Source organism: Mytilus edulis, chromosome 10 (genome assembly GCF_963676685.1).
Source record: "Mytilus edulis chromosome 10, xbMytEdul2.2, whole genome shotgun sequence".
In the NCBI taxonomy this organism is placed as follows: Eukaryota; Metazoa; Mollusca; class Bivalvia; order Mytilida; family Mytilidae; genus Mytilus; species Mytilus edulis.
Window position 1 is genome coordinate 221,296 of NC_092353.1, and position 17,045 is coordinate 238,340.

The window sequence follows — 17,045 nt, forward strand, 5'->3', positions numbered from 1 at the left end:
TATAATTAAATCGTTTATTCAATATTCCATAAAAATATCGAAGAAATTTGAAATACATTCAAACAATTCACAACAGAAAAACCTCTATCGATCTAGTGAGATACCAAAAACGTGTGTTACATTCACTAAAAATAAAGTTTAAAGGCACCAGTGACGTCAAAAATTTAGAAATTGAACACAGGAAAGTTGTCTCTATTATAGTGTATTTGATATAGTATCAGGTTTTTCTTATATGATTCAATGTTATTTCTCTATTTTCTTATCTGCTGATTTATCTAATGAATTAGATGAGTTATACTTATCGTTTCCTGATACAGTATCTATCTTATGTAGATATATTTAAAACTTATGTCATATATCCACTATATTTCCATCATGTGAATTAATACATATTTTCGTATCATATAATGCAGTGCGTGTCGTTGTCAGTTTATTTTCAATCTATGAGTTTAAATATCCCTCTGGTAGCATTCGCTCTTATTTTGTAAACATAGATGAATCTGCTTCTTTGTAAAAGCTGTTAGAAATGAAAGAAGAAAACGTAAGTTAAATTTTCCTCGGAGTTCAGTATTTCTGCGATTTTACTTCTTACTTTTTTTAAACACCTTATTTTACAATGTCCCACACTTCATTATAAAACAAGACATGATTACCATCACCAATATTCGTAGTTGAAATTAGTCCCTTTTCTTTTCTCCGATATCTGAAATCGAATATTTTAGGAACCAATGAACATGTAACTTTTTTCATGAATAAAAGTTCCTCCACAATAATGTATTTTTCCTACATATTATTTCTTACTTTAAAAGTGTATTTGGTTACGATGTGGTTGAGATGGATAAACAAATGTAAAAAAAAAAGATGCATTAGTGCAGACAAACATAATTTCCAATCAGATTTTTTTAAGTCGTTTGTAAGATGCAGTCAAAGGGCACATACTATGTGATATATTGTTCAGGCTTTTGCTTCAATGAATAAAAATGACGTTAACTCTCTGGCAACCAGGCATCTGATCGAGGTTATGTTGTCAATACTTTACCGTTATGAAAAAAATAGATGTGACAGAAATAAAAGGAAGCGAGTTAAACAAAAAATACGAACGGCATTGAAGAAAAAAAAATTCATTCAACAAAAACAAAAGAGAGACCTCGAGTCCAGTAAAGTAAAATGTAAAAATGATTCATTATCATAGACTTTTGATTAGCAAAACGACACAAAAGTGACAAAAAACATACATGTAAAGATGTAACTATAGACACGAATATATTACTAAAACAGGCATATACAACATTGGTGGGATCAAATTAAACTTCATTATTTCATAACCAACCGCATATTGGAGGAAAACAAAAAGAACGTATTAAATCCTGAAATTTGATCCTCAGAGCTGTACAACTTTGTACCCCACCCTTTTTTTTTGACTTTCGAACTTTTATATCTGGGCGTCACTGGTAATTCTTGTTTGGACGAGGCGCGTTTTTGACGTAATGAATTTTAAACCTGATGCCTTTTGTTATCTGTTGTTCGTGTGTTTCTAATACGTTCTCCTATTTGTTTGTATTGTGGTCCTGTATTATTATGTTGTCAGTTTGATGTTATATTTAACAATGCCATCAAAGTGCGAGGTTTGGCATGCCACAAAACCAGGTTCAACCCACCATTTTTTTCTTTAAAAATGTCCTGTACCAAATCAGGAAAATGGCCATTGTTATATCATAGTTCGTTTTTGTGTGTGTAACATTTTTACGTTGTGTTTCCGTTGTGTCGTTTGTTTTCTCCTATATTTGAGTGTACTATAGGACGTGTCACGGTACTTTTCTATCCCAAATTCATGTATTTGGTTTTGATGTTATATTGGTTATTCTCATCGGATTTTGTCTAATGCTTAGTCCGTTGCTGTGTGTGTTACATTTTAATGTTGTGTCGTTGTTCCCCTCTAATATTTAATGCGTTTCCCTCAGTTTCAGTTTGTTACCCCAATTTTGTTTTTTGTCATAGATTTATGAATTTTGAACAGCGGTATACTACTGTTGCCTTTATTTAAATAGACATGCCTGCAAAATATTCTGATTATTACCATGAACTGTTATTCAAACCGTTGATACGAAGTAAAGATTAAATCAAACCGTTAGATTTCAATCTTCTCCATAAATTTTAATACAAAGTAAAATTATTCTATTTAGCAACAGCACATTTTTATTGCAGCTTTTAACTTTGTATTCCTCATGTTTGTTGTATTCTTGTTGTTTTTTGGTACGCGATTCTCTATTAATGAAATCATCACTTTCTGTGTTCGCCGTGAGTTTTGATTCTGAATTATTTTCTATATCAAACTTGATGCAATATTCTCTTCACAAGTTTTGATTCGATGCTAATTTTTCCATGACGCTTGGTGAAATTTTGTCATCTCGATGAGTTTTAATTATCGGTTCACTGGAAATGAAACCGTTAGATTTTCGTTGTCGTCATGAGTTTAAATGTTTTTTCTACGAAATTTGATGCAATATTTTCTATCAAGTTTTTATTTCCGGTTCTCTGTAAATTAAGCCCTTATTTTTGCTTACGAGGTTAAATGTTAATTAAAGCCTCGGATTGCTGTCTTCAAAACTGAGTTTATTAGAAACTGAATCCTCCCCTAATACCTCTAGCCAATATAGAAAGAACACACAACAATACGTGCAGTAAAAAAAACAATTAAAAAAAAGTCCAAATCATATGTCAGAATAGAAAAAAGTAAAATCACAAAAATACTAAACTCCGAGGAAAATTCAATCGGAAAGTCCCTTATCACATGGTAAAATCAAATGACAAAACACATCAAGAACGAATGGACAACAACTGCCATATTCCAGACTTAGTACAGGCAATTTTAAATGTAGAAAATGGTGGATTGAAATAGGTAAAAACAAAAAAAAAATGAACAAAATGACAATAATACATAAATTAACAAAGGACTACTAGCAGTTATTGACATGCTAGCTCCAGACCTCAATTAAATTAATTGAAAGAGTATTATCTTTATCTAAGTATGATGAAAATCAAATATGATTCTGATCAAGTTCATTAAATTTGGTATTCAGTCTACAGTTTCACTGTTATACTTATCAAAACTGTATGCACAGGTTTTTTTTGTTATTACACTGTTTTGATTTAGAAGTAAATACGATTTGTTTAGAAAATACAAAACATTACACCATTCCTTACATAACAGTCTTGTAATGGTTACAAAATACATAAAATAACACCATCACAAGCTTAATCTGTTTGTAGAAACTTACCTGTGACATCACTTTTTGTGACCATGCTACATTCGTATGACGAACTGTTGACTGTCATCAAAGTGAGAGGGTTAGCGCTATAAAACCAGGTTTAATCCACCATTTTCTACATTTGAAAATGCCTGTACCAAGTCAGGAATATGACAGTTCTTGTCCATTCGTTTTGATGCGTTTTGTTATTTGATTTTGCCATGTGATTATGAACTTTCCGAATTGATTTTCCTCTAAGTTCAGTATTTTTGTGATCTTACTTTTTGAACATTCTATTCTGGTATACTTTAGATTTTAATATTAAATTAGAGACTCTCGGTTTGAATTTTCCTCGCAATTAGGTATTTTCGTTATTTTAATTTTTCAAAGTAATTTTGTAAAAAAATCTAATAAATGCATATTTTTCGTATGAATACAATATTGCAAGAGACGTCTTCTGCTAAACAACAGCGTATTTTTTACAATGAAATTCCGTAAGAATGTGAGAAAGCAATGTGTTCGTAGTTCTCTCCTGATTGATTGACAGAAAGCAATGTGTTCGTAGTTCTCTCCTGATTGATTGACAGAAAGCAATGTGTTCGTAGTTCTCTCCTGATTGATTGACAGAAAGCAATGTGTTCGTAGTTCTCTCGTGATTGATTGACAGAAAGCAATGTGTTCGTAGTTCTCTCGTGATTGATTGACAGAAAGCAATGTGTTCGTAGTTCGCTCCTGATTGGTTGACAGAAAGCAATGTGTTCGTAGTTCTCTCCTGATTGATTGACAGAAAGCAATGTGTTCGTAGTTCTCTCGTGATTGATTGACAGAAAGCAATGTGTTCGTAGTTCTCTCCTGATTGGTTGACAGAAAGCAATGTGTTCGTAGTTCTCTCCTGATTGATTGACAGAAAGCAATGTGTTCGTAGTTCTTTCCTGATTGGTTGACAGAAAGCAATGTGTTCGTAGTTCTCTCCTGATTGGTTGACAGAAAGCAATGTGTTCGTAGTTCGCTCCTGATTGGTTGACAGAAAGCAATGTGTTCGTAGTTCTCTCCTGATTGATTGACAGAAAGCAATGTGTTCGTAGTTCTCTCGTGATTGATTGACAGAAAGCAATGTGTTCGTAGTTCTCTCCTGATTGATTGACAGAAAGCAATGTGTTCGTAGTTCTCTCGTGATTGATTGACAGAAAGTTCGTAGTTCTCTCGTGATTGATTGACAGAAAGCAATGTGTTCGTAGTTCTCTCCTGATTGATTGACAGAAAGCAATGTGTTCGTAGTTCTCTCGTGATTGATTGACAGAAAGCAATGTGTTCGTAGTTCTCTCCTGATTGATTGACAGAAAGCAATGTGTTCGTAGTTCTCTCGTGATTCATTGACAGAAAGCAATGTGTTCGTAGTTCGCTCCTGATTGGTTGACAGAAAGCAATGTGTTCGTAGTTCTCTCGTGATTGATTGAGAGAAAGCAATGTGTTCGTAGTTCTCTCCTGATTGATTGACAGAAAGTTCGTAGTTCTCTCGTGATTGATTGACAGAAAGCAATGTGTTCGTAGTTCTCTCGTGATTGATTGACAGAAAGCAATGTGTTCGTAGTTCTCTCCTGATTGATTGACAGAAAGCAATGTGTTCGTAGTTCTCTCCTGATTGATTGACAGAAAGCAATGTGTTCGTAGTTCTTTCCTGATTGGTTGACAGAAAGCAATGTGTTCGTAGTTCTCTCCTGATTGATTGACAGAAAGCAATGTGTTCGTAGTTCTCTCCTGATTGATTGACAGAAAGCAATGTGTTCGTAGTTCTCTCCTGATTGATTGACAGAAAGCAATGTGTTCGTAGTTCTCTCGTGATTGATTGACAGAAAGCAATGTGTTCGTAGTTCTCTCGTGATTGATTGACAGAAAGCAATGTGTTCGTAGTTCTCTCCTGATTGATTGACAGAAAGTTCGTAGTTCTCTCGTGATTGACAGAAAGCAATGTGTTCGTAGTTCTCTCCTGATTGATTGACAGAAAGCAATGTGTTCGTAGTTCTCTCCTGATTGGTTGACAGAAAGCAATGTGTTCGTAGTTCTCTCCTGATTGGTTGACAGAAAGCAATGTGTTCGTAGTTCTCTCCTGATTGATTGACAGAAAGTTCGTAGTTCTCTCGTGATTGATTGACAGAAAGCAATGTGTTCGTAGTTCTCTCCTGATTGGTTGACAGAAAGCAATGTGTTCGTAGTTCGCTCCTGATTGGTTGACAGAAAGCAATGTGTTCGTAGTTCTCTCCTGATTGATTGACAGAAAGCAATGTGTTCGTAGTTCTCTCCTGATTGATTGACAGAAAGCAATGTGTTCGTAGTTCTCTCCTGATTGGTTGACAGAAAGCAATGTGTTCGTAGTTCTCTCCTGATTGGTTGACAGAAAGCAATGTGTTCGTAGTTCTCTCCTGATTGGTTGACAGAAAGCAATGTGTTCGTAGTTCTCTCCTGATTGATTGACAGAAAACAATGTGTTCGTAGTTCTCTCCTGATTGATTGACAGAAAGCAATGTGTTCGTAGTTCTCTCCTGATTGATTGACAGAAAGCAATGTGTTCGTAGTTCTCTCCTGATTGATTGACAGAAAGCAATGTGTTCGTAGTTCTCTCCTGATTGATTGACAGAAAGCAATGTGTTCGTAGTTCTCTCCTGATTGATTGACAGAAAGCAATGTGTTCGTAGTTCTCTCGTGATTGATTGACAGAAAGCAATGTGTTCGTAGTTCTCTCGTGATTGATTGACAGAAAGCAATGTGTTCGTAGTTCTCTCCTGATTGATTGACAGAAAGCAATGTGTTCGTAGTTCTCTCCTGATTGATTGACAGAAAGCAATGTGTTCGTAGTTCTCTCGTGATTGATTGACAGAAAGCAATGTGTTCGTAGTTCTCTCCTGATTGATTGACAGAAAGCAATGTGTTCGTAGTTCTCTCGTGATTGATTGACAGAAAGCAATGTGTTCGTAGTTCTCTCCTGATTGATTGACAGAAAGCAATGTGTTCGTAGTTCTCTCCTGATTGATTGTCAGAAAGCAATGTGTTCGTAGTTCTCTCGTGATTGACTGAGAGAAAGCAATGTGTTCGTAGTTCTCTCCTGATTGATTGACAGAAAGTTCGTAGTTCTCTCGTGATTGATTGACAGAAAGCAATGTGTTCGTAGTTCTCTCCTTATTGATTGACAGAAAGTTCGTAGTTCTCTCGTGATTGATTGACTGGTGCTTTATCCGTTTTCTGTCATATTCATAAACTGCCATCAGTAGTTATCGGATTTTTTTCTTCCAGTTGATGGGCAATGCATGGAATTCGATATTAAAATGCCTTTGTCTAATAACTTTCTCAGTTTTTAAATGTGTACGATGGGAAATTAAATGTTTCTATCTTGGGGATGAAAATAAACTATATCCTTTTATGGTTTAGCAAAATAGCATGTACAGTTATATCTTTATAGCAAAAAAAAATATAATTTTTGGGGTAAATAAAAATTTAAATGCTAAAGGCATCCAATTCCTAATTAACAAACTCTACTTTGAAAAGTACTTTTTTATGATTTTGATAGTCTTTGTTACGAGTTTTAATAGTTAATGATAACAAAATTCCATTGATATTGCAAACAGTCAGCACTTTGCAGAATATTTATACTAATGAAATTATTTATTTTTTCCCTCTTAAACTAAGTATAAAAATTTAGAAAATTGCTTAAAATGAAATTGGTGTATTCTCGAAATGTTTTAGGAGAGGACCATTCAAAACACAGGTTGAATCCTAGGTAATGAATACAGAAATTCCCGAAAATCGAAAAAGAATTCTGGATCCCGAAAGGGTCAATCCCGAAATCTCGAGCTTAAAAAACACTCGATCCCGACGTCCCCCCTCATATTGGGTATTTTTATACTACTGCTGGTCTTTGCCATTAGACTGGTTTTCATTCGTTCAATAATCTAATTCTAATTCTTAATCTAATGAGAATGTTGGTATACGCTACCTAGCTTTTGTTATATCACAAGATAGTGAATAAATGATTTGTATACGCTACCTAGCTTTTGTTATATTTTGTTATTATTATGTTGTCATTTTAATGTTATATTTAACAATGCCATCAAAGTGCGAGGTTTGGCATGCCACAAAACCAGGTTCAACCCACCATCTTTTTCTTTAAAAATGTCCTGTACCAAGTTAGGAAAAATTGCCATTGTTATATCATAGATCGTTTCTGTGTGTGTAACATTTTTACATTGTGTTTCCGTTGTGTCGTTTGTTTTCTCCTATATTTGAGTGTGAATTCACATTACTATAAGACGTGTCACGGTACTTTTCTATCCCAAATTCATGTATTTGGTTTTGATGTTATATTGGTTATTCTCATCGGATTTTGTCTAATGCTTAGTCCGTTGCTGTGTGTGTTACATTTTAATGTTGTGTCGTTGTTTTCCTCTAATATTTAATGCGTTTCCCTCAGTTTAAGTTTATTACCCCGATTTTGTTTTTTGTCCATAGATTTATGAGTTTTGAACAGCGGTATACTACTGTTGCCTTTATTTGTTATATCACGAGATAGCGAATAAATAATGTTTATACGCTACTTTGCTTGCGTTATATCACGAGATAGCGAATAAATGATTTGTATACGCTACATAGCTTTTGTTATATCACGAGATAGTGAGCAAATGATGTGTATACTCTACCTAACTTTTGTCATATCACGAGTTTGTCATTCAATCAAAGTCTCACTTATTGGCGACAAAAAGCTTCAACAAACGACTCTTAAGCGACAAAAAAAAACAACATTTAGACGGAAACTGAGTCTGGCACAAATACAAAATATCAATCCTGGTAACATTATTATCATTCTGAAATTGTACTTGTAACAATTTCAAATTTACATATTCATAATGCTTTAAATAAATTTCTGACATGTTTTTTTTGCTTTATCAATCTGAACATATTGAATTATGTTTAATATATCTTTTTTAGTAAAAAAAAAAACTCTTTAGAAGACTGTTTACCTATTATGAGAGGGAAACATTTATTTTGACAGGCTGTTCACCTACGATTATTTATGATACATAAAAAAAGTTTTCATTCTGATTTTATTTTAAATATATACTTTTTGTCGCTAAAATCATGTATTTTTAATTTTACTTTTACCTTGAGATTAGAAATAACTGTGTTTTTACTTTTTATTAAGTTGTTACCAATTAGATTATTAGTAGCTATAAAATACTTACTTTGAACTCAATAAATATGATAGAAATGTATGAAATAAAATTACAATAAATTAAACTTTCCTTTGAAGGTAAAGGTAAATTGGGGGAATTGAATAAACTTGTGATCACAATCGCAAATCAACTAAATGAGCCCAAAAGTTATTTACAGTCTATGAATAATTTATGATCCTATCAAACATATGTATCATTAAATCAATCTGGAGGTAATGACATTAAACTCGAAAATTTTATTTCATAATTCTACTATTATATATCCACACAGAAAATAGCTTTGTTATTGTGCATTATATCATCAAAGTCGTATAGCTTACTTAAAGACGTTCATCAATCAACCAAACGATAATAAGCCACTGAAAAATGCACATGACATTATGAAAAACAAAAAAGTGACTTCGTCAAAATGTAATAACATCCATCATATTTTCTAAACAAAAGTGAATGATATTGAATCATTTTCCAGCAAATGTATTTTCGAAATTCGTATTAGAGTAAACTGGTATAATTAAAAACAAAACAAAACGTTGCAATTTTTAAAAAATTTCAAGATTACATGCTTTATTAAATACGTTAAGAAATTGATTATTATCTGTTTCAACACCAACATTACTATTTATGTTAAAAATAAAGTAACAGAGTTATCTCTCTTTATATATCAAACTATAATCTTAGAATGAGTAAAGACTAGTCATGCGTTGATATAGACTCCTACGGATAAAACTGTATGCAAGTCTTCTTTTATATAAATATCAATTTGGTTTATGATATATTCCCGTGAAATACTAACATAAGACTACAATTTTACCCTCCGACGTTACCAGGAGATCTTTGGTTGAAATACGAATCCTGTACAAATAATAGTTATCAAAGGTACCAGGATTATAATTTAGTACGCCAGACGCGCGTTTCGTCTACATAAGAGTCATCAGTGACGCTCCTATCAAAATATTATAAAGCCAAACAAGTACAAAGTTGAAGAGCATTGAGGATCCAAAATTCCAAAAAGTTGTGGCAAATACGGCTAATGTAATTTATGCCTGGGATATGAAAATCCTTAGTTTTTCAAAAATTCAAAATTTTATAAACAGGAAATTTATAAAAAGGACTACATTATTGATATCCGAAGTGTTGACTACTGGGCTGGTACCATTATTAGTGTAAGATTGCGAAAAACATATTTATATAACAGAAAACAGCCGAAGGCCACCAATAGGTCTCCAACACAGCGAGAAAATTACCCTAATCTGAAGCAAAACAAACACAGGTACTCGGAGTATAATTTGTGCTCGAAACAACAAATCCTGTCTTTTGGGTGGTTTATTTCCGGATCTGAAAGTTTCGAAAGATGTATGATCACAAAGCCAGGTCTTATCATAAATAAATATACAGACAAATTCAATGCAACAAAGTCAGTTACCCATTTTCATTCGTTATCCAAACTATAAACTGAACTAACAGCCTGTAGCACTAATATTTTATGCCTCAAGAAGAAATTCACCAGATAGTACTCCTCGTTACAAACCAATATTTTAATGCATAATCAATATGTTTGTTGTCTTATACCAAAAAATAAAAATGAAAAGATTTACTTACATAAACATAAAATAGTGAAAAATGTATTTGAAGATAAGAACAATATTGTTTTAATTATTAACAACACTGTGAAACCAGGCAAATGACTGATGGTTATTATAAACAACACTGTGAAACCCGGCAAGTGACTGATAGTAATTATTAACCACATTGTGAAACCAGGCAAGCGACTAATGGTAATTATTAACAACATTGTGAAACCAGGCAAGCGACTGATTGTAATTATTAACAACATTGTGAAACCAGGCAAGCGACTGATGGTAATTATTAGCAACACTGTGAAACCAGGCAAGCGACTGATGGTAATTATTAGCAACACTGTGAAACCAGACAAGCGACTGATGGTATTTATTAACAACATTTTGAAACCAGGCAAGCGACTGATGGTAATTATTAACATTGTGGAACCGGGCAAGCGACTGATGGTAATTATTAACAACACTGTGAAACCAGGCAAGCGACTGATGGTAATTATTAGCCAGTTGGTCTTCTTTTTTTCTGTAAATAAAGTGTTACTGTTCATACAATCATCATTGGATATGTCATGTCTTAGTCGATCAATTCAATATCAGTATAGTTATTTTTATAACTTTCAATTTAAAACATAGGTGTGCTAATGTCATTTTGTGATCATTTAATCTTGTGTACGCATATACATGTCAAATATTCATTTTTGTTCCATTTGTTTAAGATATTAAACCAGGTAAATCTAAAATATGTCTTTAACAATATCTACTCTTTTATCATGTCATCCTTTCTGAGCGTGAAACATGTTTTTCCTATAGTAATACCGAATCTATAATCTAAACATCACTTTTTGTGGGATTAATATATCAATCATTTGTTTCTTTTTTATATACTTTGTATCTGGTTACCGTTTTGTTTCATATTATTCAAATGGACATTTTCAAATATTACTTGTATGGATTTTCAAGAGAAGGGATATCATTTACCTAGTATTAATAATTCATAGACATGTAGGTTGTGAACATGATTCCTATGAGTCAATAAAATAAGATTGAAAGATAATCATATATAAGGAAGGATTTGTCAGTAATACGATTTCAAAATATATCTTTTAGAATGAAAAGTTTCTTCACTTTGATGTTTTTAGATTGAACTAAAATACATTTTTCTATATTTGGCAGATATGGTAATGATTCTGGATAAATCTGAAGTATTCTTTGTGGTAATATGTTGACTTTAAGCAAGAACTTTACAAATATTTTATTGTCGAAAATCTTGACGATTCTGGTAACATCGTTTTTTATAAGAAATTTGGGTGGAGTTTTGAACTTCTGTATAAAATCGGGAGTTTTTCAACGTCCTTGTTTATATTAAGGATGTTGTATTGCTACTCTGTTTCAAAATAACAAGCTTTTTAAAAGACTGGTAATAAATTGAAAGTATATAAAAAACGGAACTTGGAAGCAACTAACAATTTGATCATTTCTATAGGTGTAATACCACCATTGTTTTCCCTATAAGTCTTTGTTTCAAATAAAGAAATACTTGGCATGAGTAAAGTTTTATTCTGTCAAGTACTATAGAAATAAAATCACATCACATTTCATTGCATATAAGAAAATAACCAACACTGGAAGTTAACCAATCAAATTTCTCTCCTTATTTTATCTGTGTACAAGGTTTAGTCACCATGTAACCTCAACATTATAAAATATTCTCTAGAAATCCCAAATAAAAAAATAATGGTGCTTTGAAATACCCAAGACATATGTTTATCACACAGAAATGTTTTACTGTAATAAAATGTAGGATTAATTACCTACAACTGTCAAATTCAAGGGAATATTTTGTTCGACCTATTTTTGTAAACAACCGGATGTGACGTAACATGATTTGGTGATAATACACCTATAGCTTTTTCATTGGTTTTTACATCGGCACTTTTCATCCTTCGAAACCTATTGAAAATAACAAGGATTTTATAACGTTTTTAAAAATATCTTTTAAACCATATGTTATTATAATTCTATAAAAGGAAACGGAGATGCTAGTGAGCCTAATTTTTAAGTAATGGCTATATTGATTAAAGAAGAAGATACTGAATATCTGACTAGTTAAAAACAAGAATAGCAAACATGCTTTATAAATGATTTGGTTTTTGTTTATAATGATTTTTTTTCTATACTCTCCACGTGTTCCTGTGTGCATATGTGTTTGATTTATTGCTTCTGTAGTATCCATACATATTGCTTGAACAACAGCACATTTGGTATATAAGGAAGTATGAAATATCCACCTACTCGATATTTCTTAAATGGGAAGTAAGCAGTGTGCTCGTGTTATGTAGTAGTTTTCTCTTCTGAATGCATAACAGAACACCCATAGTCGATCCAGGGGGTATCAAGTTCCTGTTCATGAGACAAACGCTTACTCTTTTTTCTGACATCATCCTCAACTACCTCTGAGAGTTTCCTGAAGTGTTTTGTTGATTTGATCGGCTGACGAATTCGATACTTTCTAATCTTTCAGTTGTTTACGACAAAGAGGCCACCGGATATTACTCATGTTACCTGACCAGTTGGACTTGTTTGTATTGCGATGATAAACAAGAGATGTCGGGGAATTTAACATTTTATACCCTTGGGGATGATGGTCTTCGTTAACTTCTTTACAAAGTATATATCTCCGAATTGATACGATATTCACGGGCTTGTATTTCCTATCATGATTTCCTTGAAAGAGGGTTGCAATCATCCCTTCGTAAATTTTACGGACGTCATCACGCAATCAGTTGGTTGACCGTTATGGAATAACCGTTTCACAGATGATATCGGATATGTTCCTTATGTCGTAACAACAATCCACTTCCCTTTTCACCACGATTGTGACCCACCGCATGAGACTATTTACCGGGTTTGTAATATCACGAGCAATACGACGGGTACCAGATGTGGAGCAGGATCTGCTTACCTTTCTAGAGCACATGTTTTTGGTGTGGTTCGTGTGTGTTGCTAAATCTTCTGTTTTCTATGTTTTGTCTTGTAAACTATTGTTTGTCTCTTTGTCTTTTTTTTTAGCCATGGTGATGTCAGTTTATTTTCGATCTATTAGTTTGACTGTTCTTCTGGTATCTTTCGCCCCTCATTCTTGATAATGAATATTTGGCAAATGTTTTTTTTTTTAAATTCAAGAAATTAAAGAAACCACAGACACAGTTTTCTCTATCATATTTTGAAACTATTCCTCCAATTATTCATAAGCGGTCATCTCAGAATATATGACAGACGAGCCGTTTTTAATTTTGAAATTATCGATTTCCCCAACCTAATAAGTATCCATATTGGATATGCATTTCTAAACTTAGGCGGTATTCAAGAGCTTGCATCCGCCACGCAGACTTTTTAAAACATCACCAGTGTCTGATCAGAAAGTTGATAAACCCGGGTTAGGTCAAAGAATGTCTCGTCCTTTTTCACAAAAAAATTCATTGGAAGATACCAAGACCTTGTTGATAAATATTCCGTATCAACTAAAAAATAATATACGATACTCTTGAACAATAGCTAGGTACTGACGTTGTTAATATTGATTACGTGTTACAATGTTCTTTATTTGCCTATGTGAATACTACTTTTACCGTTTAGTCTACTTTTGTATTCTTGTCTTTCATTTTTGCTTATGTGCTCTGTTTATATGCGTTTTTGTGTTTCTTTGTTGACATATTATGTGTTAGTGATTAAGATTATAACACAATGTTGACTGTTGTACCCCTATTTTGAAATATAATATAGATATAAGAAGGCGTAGTAAGAGTGCCAATGAGACAACTCTCCGTCAAAGTCACAATTTGTAAAGTAAACCAGTATAGATCAAAGTACGGTCTTCAACACAGAGTTGTGGCTCACACTAAAAATTGTTGTTAATACAAAATCAATAAAATAAGGGGTGAATAAATAAAGGCAAACATAGTATACCGCTGCGGGATGTTAAACAATTTCAAAAACAAACAACAATCTTGAACAAAAAGCGGCAATATATAATAATAAACACATGTAAATGAAAATAATTTCTGATCACACTTCGGTGTTAAGAAAATTGAATGTTATACGACTATCATACAATTGAGAGGTTGAGCTAGCGACAAAAAACAGGTTCTTTTCACCCTTTTCTGCTAATGCAGGATCGGAATATTAAAGTTGTTGTCCATTCGTTTGATGTGCGTGAACTTTTGATTTTGCCGTTTGATTACGTACTTTCAGTTTTGAATTTTCGTCGGAGTTCAGTATTTTTGTGATTTTACTTTTTATTATATCTTGAATGTGTCAATATGTTGAATCGTTATTTTATACCTCAAGTTTGTCATTAAATGATGTTGATCGTTATTTGGCTTTTGTTATATCTAAGTTTGTTAATGAATGAGGTTGATCGTTATTTGTCTTTTGTTTTATCTAAGTTTGTCAATGAATGATGTTGATCGCTATTTGGCTTTTGTTTTATCTAAGTTTGTCAATGAATGATGTTGATCGCTATTTGGCTTTTGTTATATCTAAGTTTGTTAATAAATGATGTGGATCGTTATTTTTTTTTTATATCTAAGTTTGTCAATGAATGATGTTGATCGCTATTTGGCTTTTGTTTTATCTAAGTTTGTCAACGAATGATGTGGATTTATCATTCGGCTTTTATTATATAACGAGTTTGTCAATGAATGGTGTTGATACGTTATCTTTGTTACTTCTCGGGTTTATTAAAACAATAATGTTTCAGCGCTATCTAGCTCTTGCAATATCTAAGGTTTGTCAATCAATGATAATGATACGTTAACTTCCTTTTGCTATATCTCGAGTTTGTTAAAGTATGACGTTGATATGTTATTTGATCTTCAATATATCTCGAGTTTGTCAATGAATGATGTTGATATATTATCTAACTTTTGTTATATCTCCAGTTTGTTTAAACGCTATATAGCTTTTTCAAGTTTGTCGAATCATGCTGATACATCATTTAGTTTTATTATATCTCGAGTTTGTTAAACAATATTGTTTAAACATTATCTAGCTTTTAATATGTCTCAAGTTTGTTAAAGAATAATGTTGAAACAGAGACATTATTTGTCGAAATGCGCATCTGGTGCAGAAAAATTGGTACCGTTAATGTTATTATCTTGTTCTTGTTATATCTCAAGGCTTTCGTTTTATTATATCTCGAGTTTTTCATTCAATCATGATGATACGTCAGTGTTTATTCCCAAGACTTGTAAAGGTTTTTATAACATTGAGGGCAAAACAAATGTTTATTTCATTTTCAAAACAGCAAAATGGTTCGACAAATTAAGGTCTACAAACAAGTCAAATGATCAAAATTGTCAATTCACCCCACATGCCCCATAAATAGTTATTGTCCTTTAATGTCATTTTTTTTCACAATTTTCGTAAATGTTTGTTATCTTTACAAATATCTTCTCCTCTAAAACTACTTGGCAAAATCATCCTTAGGGTACCTTGTTTAAGACATGTATCCGATTACCCGGGTCATCAACCTGGATGGCCGCTATGGCTGAACATTAAACATGGGAATAAAATGAAGTTTTTGGATTGTATCTCAAAAATATTTTCCTCTGAAACTACGAAACAGCAAACAATAGTCAGTACAGTTAGCTCTACAAACACATAAACATCACCATAACACAATTTTGTCATGCATTGTGGAGAGTTTTCTTATTGGCAATCATACCACATCTTTTTTTTATATTGCCTATAATGTGTGGTCTTTTTCTAATATGCATATAGACCAAGGTAAGCGACACAGGCTTTTCAGAGCCTCTAGTTTTGATAATTTTCTATTTGTATTTATTTCTTCACTGGACTCGAGGCTTGACTCTCTGTTCTTTCATTTTCTTCACATCTATTTTTCATAACGGAATACATTATTGATACGATACTGATACGATACTGATACGATAATCCCATGCTTGCATTTCCTATCATGATTTTCTTGATAGAGGGTTGTTGCTCACAAGGAGGCTATTAAGGAAATCAAGAGTTCCAAATGGTGAAGTTGAAATCATCTCTTCGTAAATTTTACGGACGCCATCACGAGTTGGTTGACCGTTATGGAATAACCGTTTCACAAATGATATCGGATATGATCCTTACGTCGTAACTACAAACCCCTTCCCTTTCATAAATGTGGCCTACCGAATTAGACTATTTACCGGAGTTGTTATCTCAAAAGCACACGACGGGTGCCACATGTGGAGCAGGATCTGCTTACCCTTCCAGATCACCTGAGATCAGCCCCAGTTTTTGGTGGGGTTCGTGATGTTTATTCTTTAGTTTCCTATGTTGTGCCATATGTACTATTGTTTGTCTGTTTGTCCTTTTCATTTTTAGCCATGGCGTTGTTAGTTTATTTTCGATTTATGAGTTTGACTGTCCCTCTTGTATCTTTCGTCCCTCTTTTAACTGTTGGCAACATAGATTATATCAAATTCCAAAAGGCTAACCCCGTGTGGAAGGGGTCATTTTTATTAAAGGAAAAGCTATAACAACTTTGCAAATATCATGTGTATATTACTGTATGGAACAAAACTCTTTCATTTAAAGTCATATGAAACGAGCGACTGGTGAAAAATAACGATTATCCAATTCTTGAACCAATGCATGTATATATCATTAGCTTAGTCGTGTATATATCATTAGTTTAGTCGTCTGTGCATGATATCATCATTTTTTTTCAATTTGTTTTCTCTCTGTCTGTTACAGCTCAATAATTGTCGTGTTTAAAAGCCATAGTTTGCCAATTTTCTACTTATAAACAATCAACAAAGACGCATGAATATTGTGCACGTTTATAGCATGTAAAATCAGGTAATAGTTTATTTCAGTCACACATCCATGCGTAAAACTATGCCGGCGAATTGTTTCCTGGAAGCAAGCAATTAAAAAAAATGTAAACTTCTTCTAAATGTGGACAAATAAAAGAATTTTTCAGAAAAAATTATATGTAA